We start from the raw sequence: 14648 nt of genomic DNA on the forward strand, positions 1-14648 counted from the left end.
CAGCAGCACATTTAAGGAGCAAGCATGTGATGTACTGATGATGGCTTCCTCCCGGGTAAAATATTCCGGAGGTAAACTAGCCCCCAATTCGGATCTCCGGGTAGGTTAGAGAATCTGAAAAGGGAGATGGATAGACTAAAGTTAAATGTAGTTGGTATAAGTGAAGTATGTTGGCAGGAGGAACAGACTTTTTGATCAGGTGACTAGAGAATTATCAACACAAAATCAAACAGGGGAAATGCAGGAGTTGGTTTAATAATGAATAAGAAAATAGGGCAGCGGGTAAGCTACTATGACCAGCATAGTGAAAGAATTATTGTTGTCAAGATAGACACCAAACCAATGCCCACCACAATAGTGCAGGTCTATATGCCTACTAGTTCAGCGGATGATGAGGAAATTGAAGGAATATATGAAGAGAGAGAAGATTTAATACAACACGTAAAAGGTGACGAGAATCTAATTGTGATAGGAGACTGGAATGTAGTGATAGGCCAAGAAAGAGAAGGAGAATTTGTATTGGGACAAAGGAACGAAAGAGGAAGTCAGCTGGTTGAATTCTGCACTGATCATAATTTAGTCCTTGCCAATACTTGGTTCAAACACCACAAACGATGGCTATGTACATGGACTAGACCTGGAGACACTGGAAGGTATCAAATAGACATTATGATTAGACAGAGATTCAGAAACCAGGTGTTGGATTGCAAAACTTTCCTAGGACCAGATGTGGACTCTGACCACAACTTGTTGGTCATGAAATGCCACCTGAGGTTGAAGAAATTGAAGAAAGGAAGGAATGCACAGAGATGGGATCTAGATAAGTTGAAAGAAAAGAGTGTTACGATGATACCCGTGGAGCAGGAAGAGGTTAAAGAAAGTCCCAGGGTGAATGGGTCTATCTACAATATCAAAATTCATTTGAAACTTGAACTGAAGTTTATATTTCTTTTAGAATTTCAAACTTAACAATTTTTCACTGAATAAACATAACGATAAAACATCAGGTACAATGACAATTTCATAAATTGGAAAATTCAAAATTCAGACCTTGACAATTCTGGGTTACAAGCCCCTAGGTTACAAATTTACAATTGAAAGTGGTATTATGTAGTTAAGGGCAGAAATCCCCTAATTCAAGAGCACTTGCTCCCTAAATTACAATATCTAGCCTCCCAAAGGCACACTTTACTGTTACAAAACTTTGAAAAAGAGCTAACAGTCTCTTAGTTTTCCCGGCCTACTCAAGGCAACATTACATGAAAATCTGACAATCTCTGATCTCTTAAGCACTATTTACGAATTGAAATATTATTACACAGAGGTATCTTGTACCCAACCTACAGGGCTTTTGCGAAAAAAGAACAGGATAAATAAACCGTCTGAACACAAACTAAATGGAGGCAAACACTGCGCTCCAGATAATAAAACATTAAAACCTATAGGGCTCTCAGCCGATGAAACTGGGGCTATTCCCAAACGACTGAGGTGGCTCGAATGGAAATAACTTTAATACATGACAGAAACGAAAGGTTACGAAAACGTAGCCACCTCAAACCAAGATGAAGGGGAGCTTGAGAGGGTAACTCACTCTCTATCCCTGATTTACAGTTAAAACTTAGTGAAAATTTTACATTAGCCAAAAGAAGATTTACATTTTAGAAAGGTTTGTTACATAGTTAAAGATATGGAACTTCCCCTTGAATAAAGCTATGGAGGTAGCAAGAAAGACAGAATTTACATGGCCATTACCTTATAGATGTTCTGCTGACCAAAGAAAGAGGCGGCCCTGCCTCCTGCCATAACACACACAATTATAAAGACGGTGATCAATTGATTAGGAAACCCAAAAAGCTGCAACTTATATACCCTCAGGGAAGGTTTGAGAGAATTCAAGACTAAACCAGCCACACTCTCTCAATTTTATTGGTTAAGTTCAAAAGTTACACACAAAATCGAACAAGAAGCCTGTGATAGGTTGAAAATTAATCACCAAAATTTGTCATTGGCCAGATTCAAAACTGGCAGAAAGAAAAAGAAGTGTTGCCAACCCAAAAATAAATTAACATAGATTCAGTTATGGAGAACCTAGAAATACAAAACTTCTTTAAGTTATAAGTTTTTTCACCTTGCACCAAATGGTAGTGACATCTGTGGAAAAATGCCCATATTTTTTGATGTATGTCAAACAAAATCAGGAGAAATTCAATCAGTTTAGGAAATTCACAACAGCACAATTACTTAATATCTCAGTGGTGACATCTTCTGATCAAAGTTCCAACTTGTTGTGTTATTAGTTTCGCTTTTTGATTGATAGAGGAGTTTATTAAGGCACTAATTTTGAATGAGCGGAGTTGAGGTGTACCTTCCGGTACAGACCTCCCCCCCCCCTCAAATGTCCTTCCATCCTTGGGGTGACACAGAATAATTTTGAGAAAACATTTCCAGTAGGAAAATATTTCTAAGTTTTTTTTTTGAAAGTGGATTTGTAGGAAAAATTCTTAAATGCAGCAGCTTTAGAGTGTCCTTGTGCTTGTAGAAAGTTAAATACATGTTGATAGATTTGACGGCAAGATCTGCCGCCACTGCTGATACCCAGGAGAGGTTACCCGGACCTCCCAAGTACCCTCAGATACTCCTCTCCCGCTACTATGAGAGGGGTAGTCGCTGATTAGAAGTATATGTACAGTCCCCAGAAGTGTTGGTGGTAGGGTTACCGACACTTCAGCCTTTGCCAGGAAGATGCGCTCCGGCGCACCGTTGAAGGAGTCTTCACTGGAGTGAAGTGGGTCTTTACCCCACTATGTTTCTCTCACCAGATGTTGTGTACGGCAGCGAACGGCTGAGGGGGTTACTGAAACAGTAAGATCAAGGTGACAGAGAAGTGTTGTTGCTTGAGATTCGAGAGTACAATCTTTATTTGAGAGAAAGAGGGGCGGGCAGCATTGGTGGTGATGTGTGGAATGAAAGATGACAGGGAAAACCGGAGTACCCGGAGAAAATCCTGTCCCGCCTCCGCTTTGTTCAGCACAAATCTCACATGGAGTGACCGGGATTTGAACCACGGTATCCAGCAGTGAGAGGCAGATGCGTTGCCGTCTGAACCATGGAGGCTTTTATTCACATATATACACAAAATAATACACACATAACTTTTATCACAGTATCACAACTAACACTTCACTTCAAGAATACAATCAATCAATCAATCAATCAATCAATCAATCAATCAATTAATTAATTAATCAATCACGACTGATCTGCATTTAGGGTAGTTGCCCAGGTGGCAGATTCCCTATCTGAACACAAATTCCATCTGTTGCACATCATGGGAATCTCAAAGATATTCTCTTTGCAATAGCGCTGCTGTAAGTATTTATCCTCCTTGCTTGGCCCAACTACTGGGTAGAACAAAAGAATGACGCTAACCGCTGTTTATTTTCACTACGGGTTCCTCAATGCATGGTGTTTTGTGTTCTTTGCTAAATGATTACAATGAAAGGGAATTGTATTGTGATCATGATTTATTCATTGAAAGTGAGAGTTCATGTGAACCTAGTGATGATGAAAATGTTAATTGTGGTGAAGACGACAGTGGTATTCTCGATATCATTTTACCGACAACAGCTGGTGCTGACGGGACTTCACACTCGGATACTGCAAATACCCCCAAATTTGCATATTCTGTTCCTATCCCCGATAAACTACTATTTACTGGGCAAGCAGGTTTGAAAATATACAAGGTTTTCTGAAAATGAATATCGGAGTTTTAAGGCTCTATAGTGCTTATTACATTGAACTTACATTTGCAAATAATACATCACGTCAAAGAGAAACTCAAACAGTTTGTCCTACAAGTGTTCAATGTGAACTCCATTCGTCACACAGACATGTAGAGTTGATAGCAGAGTTCACCCCACATCTCGTTCAGTGTGCCTGGAGTAATTGTTACAACAGGTGTTTCAATCCTGTCTTCTTAAAACTCTCCACACTGACATCACTGGAACTGCTAATTCACGACAAGCCCTCCGAACTGATTTCTTGGGGCTATGCGTGAAAGACACTTTCACTTGTTCAAGACGTGCTTTTTTTGTTGGTCGTCTGGTACTCTTGCCTTTTGCAAAGACAGCCGGTGTCTTCAAACTTATAACATCTATGAATGTTATTATCACTTGGAGGATTACAATGCAACTTAATATGGAACACACATTGCACTGAGACTACAGATTCACCATCAACAGCGTTACATGCCCTCACTCCATTATGAGCACTGCACAGAGGTTTGGAATTGAATCCAGGCTTTTGGCACGCAATCTAGTATACCACCACCTCCACTACGCTGACGGCCATTATTCTGATGGTGAAAATTTTTTCTACCAATGGGACTCGAAACGGCTAACCACGGTGTCAGACCGTTGACGCTTCAAAGCCTAAACGATCACGGCCACCAGGCGGGCTAGTTCAAATTATCCTAATTGAACACTGCATTTGCGAAGTTGCACTTAAGTAGGTTCCTATTCAGCCATGGTGTACATGATGTGTAGATCTATTCTGCCTTTCTCCTTGTTCTTCCCTTCCCACAACAAAACTGAAAGTGGCTGAATGAAATGGAGGAAGATCTTGCATTAGGCCCACTTTAGACTACCGGAACATGACTACTTATCATTACCTCAAAAAGTGCTTGCAATTTTTATTTGAGTCACGCCAGAAGACAGGGCTGGGCAAGTCAGAAGCAAATGTAGGAGCCAGTAAAATTACCTGCGTGCCAGACATAAAAAATAATTTGCTTACCCCTGTAATATTAACCAGTTCAATCTCTTACTTCATCTTAATCACTATCAAATAACATTCACTACTCTAGATACTTCATTTAACCTTTCCACTGCTGAGTTTTAATGACCAGGCGAACCCTTCTGGGCCGGGTTCTCTTTTAAGGAAGAAGCACTTTTACAGATACATTTTTGCTGATACTATCAACGGAATGCATATCGTCCCCTTAGCCCAATACGGGGTCGGGGATGAATAGGCTTATAGGCTTATGAATAGGAACTGTCCCGGTATTTGCTTGAGAGTGCAAAAGGGAAACTATAAAGGAGAAAAAATTCTCAGGACAGCTGACGGTGGGGTTCGAACGCACTCGCCTGTCAAATGCAGAGCTTGGCTACAATGCCGTAGCATGTTAACATGCAAGGCTACTCTGCTCGGTGATATTATTACTGAAATATAATATAAAATTGTTGATCCAAGAACTGGTATTATCAAAATCATTAACATTTAGGGAAAAAAGATTTTTCTGAGGAGGGGGTGACAATTTCGCATGAGATCCATCATTACTAGTTCGTCTCGCACTTTGTTGTAGTTCTGTATTGCCCCCTATATATTATCCATCTTCATCATCAAAATATAGCTCTTCAGAATCACTGTTTATGAGGAAACATTCACTTTCTTCATCAACAAGAGTTGAATATATACTTGAAGACTCCATGATGGCTACACGTCAGTGGGAAAGATTTTCCACTAAAACGAAGCTGATTTAACACCAGATCGCTTTCAAGACATGCGAAATGGAGTGCCATATCTGCCATACAGAAATTCTTTGAGCATTTCCATGGAATTTCAAAGCATGGCACTATATCCCGTTCATGTATGAGATTGGTGGAGTACACACTGCACCAAAACGTACATATACAGGTTTGGCGGGCGAGGCACGGCGTTCATTAAAATATGTATATATTGTACCAGTAAATAGTCCGACTTTATGAATTAATATTATGGTTAGCATGAAGTAGGTCTCAGAGCAATTCTGGGTGGTTTCTAGCTAGGAGGCAGGAGGCAGGGTCCTATCTATAAGAAATTTTTTAAATAGATTGAATAACAGTTTTTTATATTCAGTTAATGCATTTCAAAGTGAACATCACCTTAGTGTTGATAGTCGCTGTCTTCAACATCGCCTTTTGATGACACGTGCTCCCAGTTCACCAGGCTGAACGGGGCTGGAACACATTCTGAAAGTAGCCAATATTACGTTGAGATAAGGCCGGAATATCCAGGTTCGTTAGATATGGGTTTGAGTCTTCAACATTCGATGTTCTGGATTATCTCCAACGTTCTCCGATGATGATGCGGTGTAATCACTCGTCACATAACTTATACGAGTGTCCAGAATTACACAGTCCCCCGACACTTTGGTTTAACAGCACTGTTTCATTTAATGTGGTTGTGATATACAGTCGAATTTACCCTTAATCTTGTAGATAGAATTTATAAGTTCACTAAAGATGAAGATGCGGATAGCATCGAGATTGGAAGAAAATAAAACACAGTTCATGAATAGAAATAATGAAACTGAAAATTGTTCATGCACTTGGCACAGTTCGCAGTGACTTTCCACTAAATAAAGTAGCACTTGACATTGAAAGAAATGTATGACTGCTCTAGAGTTTATCAAAGACGACTGCTGTCAGTCATGAAAAAACACTAAACACTTTGACGAAGAAATAAGGTTGAAATGAAAAGCACAGTTCGTTGTTAGGCGCACTTGACATTAAATAAAATATGTGACTGTTCTAGAGTTTATCAAAGACATTGCTGCCACTCACGCACAAATAATTTACACACTGTTCATAAGAAATAATACACAATTTTGAATTGGATAAAGAACACAGTTTGAGTTTGGAGTGAAACCTTGGTGTCGTAGCACACGATTATGGTAATCACTTGCATTAATACTCTTGTGAAAGTTCGAATACTTTCATAAACACTCTAAATACCAATGAAATTATGCTGACTGAGATACTTCAAAATGTCACAGTTTATAGTATAACGTAGTAGTGTCACAATGAAATTAAATATGTTTGTACAGATGCTAAGTTTCACACGAGCTAGGTGGTAATAAACTCAGTTCTACAAGAACAAAAGTAAGTTGCATCGAGAAGTTTCTACATGCAATACCCGACTTGTCGTAATCAGAGTTCCAATACGTGCACAGATTACAAGTTTAACTTGATTGATAGACTTGATTGATATATTAGGGTTCACCACACGCACAGTTGATAAGTTCAACATGACTGTCAGTGTTTAAGTCCCACATGAAGACTTTGAATATTCAAAGGTAGACTCTGTCAGCACTTTGACAAACACTGCAGCGTGGAGAGTCAGGCAGAACACCCAACTATGACTGTCTGATCTGGGTAAAGTGAGCTCTCCTTATATTCAGTTCGGGGTTCCTACATCATCATATAACGTGATCTCTTGAGGCTGACGCGAAGCCCTCGACGGATTTCCTTGAGATACACAATTTGGGATGTTTATGTTATCCTCCTCAGAATGAAGTATAACTCAAGTCACTGCGATTAATATTGGAGAAGTTTTGAATTTTTGTCAATGGAGTGTTCGCGAAGGTGTGATGTTCATATCCAGAATATACCAGGCCATGCAGGCTACATGTGGTGTCAGGCGGGTAGACTATATTGTCCCTGCAGCTACTTCACACACACATCTATTGGCACCTCGCCTGTTCGCTCCTCCAAACGTAAATAAACCAAATTCACTCTGAACGTCTTGCGTGATGATGAAGTATAATTAATGGCCAAAAAATACGGCATGTACAGGTCGTAACGGGTACAATATATATATATATAGGTTTGGCGTTGAATGGGTTAATGGGCCAAATGTACTAAGACCAGAGCAGTTATTACATAGTAGTCCAGCACCCAAGGAAAATAGTGAATAAAATCTGGTGCCAAGAGCGGCAAAAGCAAAGGTTTAAGTTATCGATGTAATGGTTAAAGGCGATCAGGAGATGTAGGGCTATCGGATGCTCATACTGATTCGAGTCAATGTTCAGGTGTTACCACCGCTTATGACTGTTTCTAAACCTAATAATCTCTGTAATTATATACGCTGGAGGGATGACAACAACAACAACAAAAATAAATTACCTTAGGAACAAATTTTATCATGGAGTTATTTTAAATGCCTCCAAATTAATGTTTTATGCGTTTTTCTTCAGAATGGAGTTTAGCAGTTACAATTCGAAAATGTTAGCTGCCTATACATTTCCTTCCGGCACCATGACGTGCGAGCACCTGGGATTTCTCTAGCCCTGCCATAAGATATAATGTTTTGGTTATTTTTAAAATGTATTTAAGTTGTTGAACCTCTCAAGTCTGCCAGCTCAATTCTCTTCTGATAAAGTGCCTTTTTGCTTACAGTTAAAATGAAAGATGATGAAGCGGAGTTATCAGCAACCGCAGAAGCAAAGCAAGAGCCTCCAGTACCGGTCGAGCCTGAAGATGTTCGTAAAGCGGGTGCGAAGGATCCAGTGGCACAGGTGGAGTCAAAGGAACTAGTGGAGCCAGCCGAGTCTAAGAACGCAGCACTGGACCAACAGGTTACGGAGCCAGAGAAGAAGGAGGAGGCAAAGCTCGTGGACCAAGATGCCATTCACAAAGAGGATGAGGAGTTGGCCGAAGCAAAGAACAGGGCAGAAAATGATGCCGAGGAGAAAGACACTGAACTTCTGCGTAAACTCGAGGAGCACGAAGAGCAACAAATAAAATATCTTCAAGAGCAGAAACAGATTTTTCAAGCGCTGCAAGAGCACAAGAAGGAGATAGAAAGAACTAAGAACCTCACAGTAGAACAAGTTAACAAAGTCGTTGGCGGCGATGGTGCAAAGGAAGTCGGTGTTCCTGAACAAGTAGTCCTGGCCAAGGATAGTCAGCAGAAAATTGTTGTCCAGAGAAAGCTAATGTTCCAGCCATGAACAATCCAAATATTGACCAGATAAAAGTTGTTACCACAGATACAATTAAACTTCCTGAACAGACAGTCCTAACCAAGACCAGTTCAAACATCCAACAAAATGAATTTATCCCAGAAAAACTTAAAATTCCTGAACAGAGATTCGCAGTCGAAGACAAACCTAGTATCTTACAAAATGAAGTTACCCCAGGAAGACCTAAAAATCCAGAACAGAGATTCCCAGCCGAAGAAAATCCAAATATGTCACAAAACAGTTATCCCAGACAAAGTTAAAATTCCAGAACAGAGGTTCCCAGTCAAGAACATTCCAAGTATCATTCAACAGCAGATAGCTCATATTGCTGAACAAGATGGCTTGGTCAAAGATGGTGTGAATATTGCGCAGCAGAAAGTTATCCCGGAGAAAATCCACTTTCCAGTGCAGGAGACAAAAGTTCAAAAGGACGCTCTTCAGAATGTTGCTGGGAATGCAGTGGGGAACATGAAGGCAAACGGTCTTAAAAGAAATCTTGTTTACAGTGAGGGAGCTTATCACAAGCAGGACTCGATAATGAAGTCGCCAAGGTGAAGGCGGGGAAACCAGGTGAGCAGTCTAATGCCACATTACATTTGTCCCTACAGCTAAGACTCATAATCATATTTCCTTATTCAGTTTGATATCTGTATTCATGTAACATAAAAACTTTCCACACTGTCCGGCTCCATGGCTAAATGGTTAGCGTGCTGGCCTTTGGTCACTCACGTCCTGGGTTCGATTCCCGGCAGCGTTGGGTATTTAACCTTAATTGGTTAATTTCGCTGGCACGGGGGCTGGGTGTATGTGTCGTCTTCATCATCATTTCATCCTCATCACAATGCACAGGTCGCCTCCGGGCGTCTAATCAAAAGACCTGCATCTAGCGAGCCGAACTTCTCCTTGGACACTCCCGGCACTAAAAGCCATACGCCTTTTCATTTCAAACACACAACAATTTCAATATAAATTATGCACTGTAAACAAACCTGTAAAAATACACACTATTATACAAAGAATGATATGTTTCATTCTACAAATTCTATCAAATCACTTAAAAGATCCATATATATGTACAATATTGTTTACGTTGCTTAAACTTGTCAATGATAGAGAGTTAGGTGATAATATGGACAAGTAATAACAGATAATGAATTTATAAGTCACAAATGAAAGATAAGTTCCACCTAATCAATACTATTTTATTGTCACATGTAGGACCGGTTTCGACCTCTCAAAAGGTCATCCTCAACTACACTAGAATTGCATTTACATATTATGCGTCACATTGAGAGCTAATGACATACTCTAGAATTCAATGATTTTAAAGTGGTTATACCCATGCTGAGAATTCAATATTATACAATTACAAAAATTATTGCTCTTATTACACTCAATGTACATATGTAAGAAACTAATATGAGTTCGTCTTTTCTTTAATGTGATGAGTATGTCGGAGTATTTTTAACATAGGCATTTGCCTAGTCAGTTTAATTGATCTCCAATCTTTTGAGTATTTAGTCCTGTATGAAATGAACTTAGTTGAACAATTGTAAAATAATCAGTATTATAGTCGTTTTAACAATAATTTACTCTAAATGAAGAGATATACATGTTGATAGTTCAATAAAACAAATGACTAGCCAAAATAAAAAATTAGTAAATATAGTTTAACGTGCTTGACTGCACTGTTGATTGTCTAATGCGGCAGGTAATAGTGTTTTTTGCATTGTACTGTTTGTGTTATATTAGAATAATAAGAAGTTAGCACATAAACAAACACTTAAACACATTAAAACGATAAAAGTCACAATACAAATTAGTGGACATGGTTTAACTTAATTAAAATGTTGACTGTCTAAAGCGGCAGATAATAGTAGTTCTTGCGTTTTTGCAATGCGTATTATGTTAGAATTATGTGAAATAGCTCATAAGCAAATCTCTTGTTATGTTATTATTTGCTTTACGTCGCACCGACACAGATAGGTCTTATGGCGACGATGGGGCAGGAAGGGCTAGGAGTGGGAAGGAAGCGGCCGTGGCCTTAATTAAGGTACAGCCCCAGCATTTGCCTGGTGTGAAAATGGGAAACCACGTAAAACCATCTTCAGGGCTGCCGACAGTGGGGTTCGAACCCACGATCTCCCGAATACTGGATACTGGCCGCACTTAAGCGACTGCAGCTATCGAGCTCGGTAGCAAAACTCTTAAACACATTAAAACATTAAAATCACTGCAATTTGCGTTGGATGTAAACTTCAGTTGACAGACATGAACATGTCAACGCTATTAAGTATAATCATTTCTCTGCAATAGGACAGCATATGCATGATTACAAACATAATTTTACAGATATAGATAATGATTTGAAAATATTAAATACAAATCCGAAAGGCCCTTTGCTTAATATATACGAGGAGTTATACATAACATTTGATCAATATACTAATTCCAATTATAATATCAATGAACTGAGAAAACCAACATTTTATTTAATAAAATTATCCCAATTGTAAAGAATGATTACATCAAATTAGTTAACAAACAGCGTCATATGCAAGTCATAGCGCAGACAGCGGACACGCCCGGCTCTGCCCATACACACAACAAGGCTTCCCCCACACACCCCTCCAACCCCTCCTCAACAGCCGACAACATTATCAGAAGTACAAGGTACAATACGCGACAGACAGCCAAACAGCAAACATCTCAACCACCCCACAGCAGTAAGTAAATTTTCATAGAACTCACACTAGTATTCAACTTTTATTTCAATCAGAATTTCTAATTCAATCATTTCGACTTGCAGAGGCATAATATGTTAAATGCAATTCTAGTATAGCCGAGGATGACCTTTTGAGAGGTCGAAACCGGTCCTACATGTGACAATAAAATAGTATTGATTAGGTGGAAAGTTTCTTTCATTTATGACTTATGGTGACTATCAATACAGAATAAAAAATGAAATTTATCAATCAAGATAATGAATTTACAAGTATTAACACATTCTCTAGACTGCTGATGCTAAGTCCGTTGTCACCAAACACTGTTTAAGGACTCTGGTCATGGAGAGGCAAATGGAAAGTTTTGGGCATAGCATACTGTTGGCGGAGAGGGGAGGGGAAGCAGGGGAGTAATGAGTGGAACATTGTGGGTTCTTCCTATTGGATGTTATAATCTAAAATACTGTACTGTGGAGTCAGGATGGGGAAATAGGGGTGGAGCAAGTGTAGCATTCTGGAACCTCCCTTCATCACTGGAAGGGAAGAGAAGGTTATTATGTATTTTATGTAATATGGATGAATGCAAGTTAATGATTTTAGGTAAATAAAGTATGGAATTGAAATAGGGAGTATCTGTTAGATGTTAATATTATGATAAACCACACTCTAAAGGCTGTTAAGCGTTAATTTCAAGAGTAAATGTTGCCCAAATGTTATGTAGGTAGAGAAAAGAGGGGGCAATTTTTAAAGTATTTATGGTCATTTAGGTTGGTTACATCAGCTTTTTTGTGATGTAAATTTTGATTGCTTCCTTTATATTCAAAGATTCAAGTATGGCTTCATTATTAACAAACTTTGTATTCATCATCATTTAGCATAAATCGTGCCATTGGGAGGGTGTATATTGCCCCCTATTTCCTGCGTAGTCTCAGCTGGTGAGCGAGAGTCCCAGAGGTGAACCGTTCGTTAACTGGTGTCACTAATTTTTAAGGGCAGTTAATAGGACAATGACTGACGACAATGGAAAAACAAACAATTTAAAAATAAGGTTTGATATTTATTGCTAATAGCACTCCTTTAAACAAAAATTTAACAAAATTTTACAAACAAAAACTTGAGGTTGTTATGCGTTTTCTTCTCATAAGACAGTTTTATACAATTCTGACTCTCTTGTCCTTCCACATTGAAGCATGAATTACACTGAAATGTAAATAAAATTTAAAATTAGCCTCCATCTGGCTTGAAGAAAACAAAATTGTTGAGGGTGAACCTCATCTTAACTTCTTTGAACAGTGAACTTAATAGAAACTGGCTATTGCGATAGCATAATTTCAACTCAGGAAAATAGAACATTTCTCTTAGTGAAAAAATCTTTGAATGATAATAGTGTTGTGAATATCTCAAGATAATGCTGAAATATACACATCATAATTTCATCTTAATTATGGATAGATTCCACTGATATTGAAAAAATTCCCAACAAAATATTTGAATAAATTACATTCTCAAAAATATTTTAATTAATGTAATTTCAAACAATTATGTTGATTTAAAACTTCACAAGTGTAATTATGACCTTAAAAAAGCATTCTTTCCATGAAAATCCTGCAAAATGTGATTGAAATTAATTTGTGACATTTATAAATTAACGTTACACAACACAATGGAAAATTTTACAATATTTAAAAAGAAAAGATAAAATTTGTTTATGCGAGGTTGAAATGGATCGGGCCTATTCATTTTTAACAGCACATCAATGTAGAACTTTACTTAAATACACTATAAAATTCAGTAAACATAATTAATTTCTACAAAATAAACCAGCACAAACAATGCCGGAATAACCTGAGCCCACCATGGTGAACACGTCGTTAGGTTAAAACCACATTTGAATAAATCACAAGAAAAAATATACCTAACTACTGCATTCACTCCACATTCACACATGTGATACAAGAATTTTACCTATATTATTTAAAAATGAATTCTAGAATTTAATTTTAGGTTATGATTTTTATCATAATCCTATCAATGGAATAGTCAGATGACAGTATTTGGTAAATTGTTACATCCGACAGTCAGTTACATGTGACTGAATATTGACAATCACTTTTAAAAGAAAATAGCAGGATTAATACAATGTCGATCACATACAAATTCAGCAATATAATACTCAGAAGAACTTCCTCTTCTTCTTAAGACGCTGTCTCCAAGCTGGGGTTGGCAATCAATGGAACTAGCTCTGATCTTGACAGCACAGAATGGAATGCCACTTCAGTAGTATGGCAGTGCCATGTTTGAAAGACTTTCAGCCACGAATTTCATCTTTTCCCAGCAGATCTCTTCCCCTGTATCTTTCCTTCAATAATAAGCTGTAATAACTGATATCTCTCACCTCTCATGATATGGCCTAGGTATTCTGTTTCCTCTGTTTTATGGTCAGCAGTAGTTCTTTTTGCTTTTTCATCTGACTAAGGTCCTCAACATTTGAGATTTTCATTACCCAAGATATCCGCAAGAGACTGAGATACAGGTACATTTCAAAGGCATCAATACGTTTTTCTATAACTGGAATCAGAGTCCAGCATTCACATCCATATAGGAGAACTGGTCAACAATTATCATGCACATCATTAAGGTTAAACGTCAATGTCACCAGACACATGGTCAATGAGTCACGTTAAATTGTTATTATTGCCAAATGTCATCAATATCAATTAACACGTGCTCAAAATTTGCAGAATGCATTGTAACCCAATACACATGCTTCTCCAAAAAATCCACAAATTAATCCCACAGGGTCACCGTATTCCAGGCTCATACTGCAATTCCTCAACAGAGCACACATTAAATATCTCGCAAGAACAGCAAATATTATTTATCACTTTATTTCAACTGGGCCTTAAAAATTATTATTATTTTTTTTTTTTGCTAGGGGCTTTACGTCGCACCGACACATATAGGTCTTATGGCGACGATGGGATAGGAAAGGCCTAGGAGTTGGAAGGAAGCGGCCGTGGCCTTAATTGCCTGGTGTGAAAATGGGAAACCACGGAAAACCATTTTCAGGGCTGCCGATAGTGGGATTCGAACCTACTATCTCCCGGATGCAAAAATTATTATTATTATTATTATTATTATTATTA

General features: G+C 38.3%; 1 long non-coding RNA gene across 1 annotated transcript in view; it reads right to left on the bottom strand.

The window, feature by feature from the left end:
- Window positions 1–920: 920 nt before the first annotated feature.
- The window catches only part of LOC136857450 (uncharacterized), a 56294-nt gene continuing 42566 nt past the window's right edge, over window positions 921–14648 (bottom strand). The window contains exon 3 of the long non-coding RNA XR_011017550.1: window positions 921–2854. This is a non-coding gene — a long non-coding RNA (uncharacterized lncRNA). The remainder of the gene's footprint in view (window positions 2855–14648) is intronic.

The sequence above is a fragment of the Anabrus simplex genome, chromosome 1 (genome assembly GCF_040414725.1).
Source record: "Anabrus simplex isolate iqAnaSimp1 chromosome 1, ASM4041472v1, whole genome shotgun sequence".
NCBI lineage: Eukaryota > Metazoa > Arthropoda > Insecta > Orthoptera > Tettigoniidae > Anabrus > Anabrus simplex.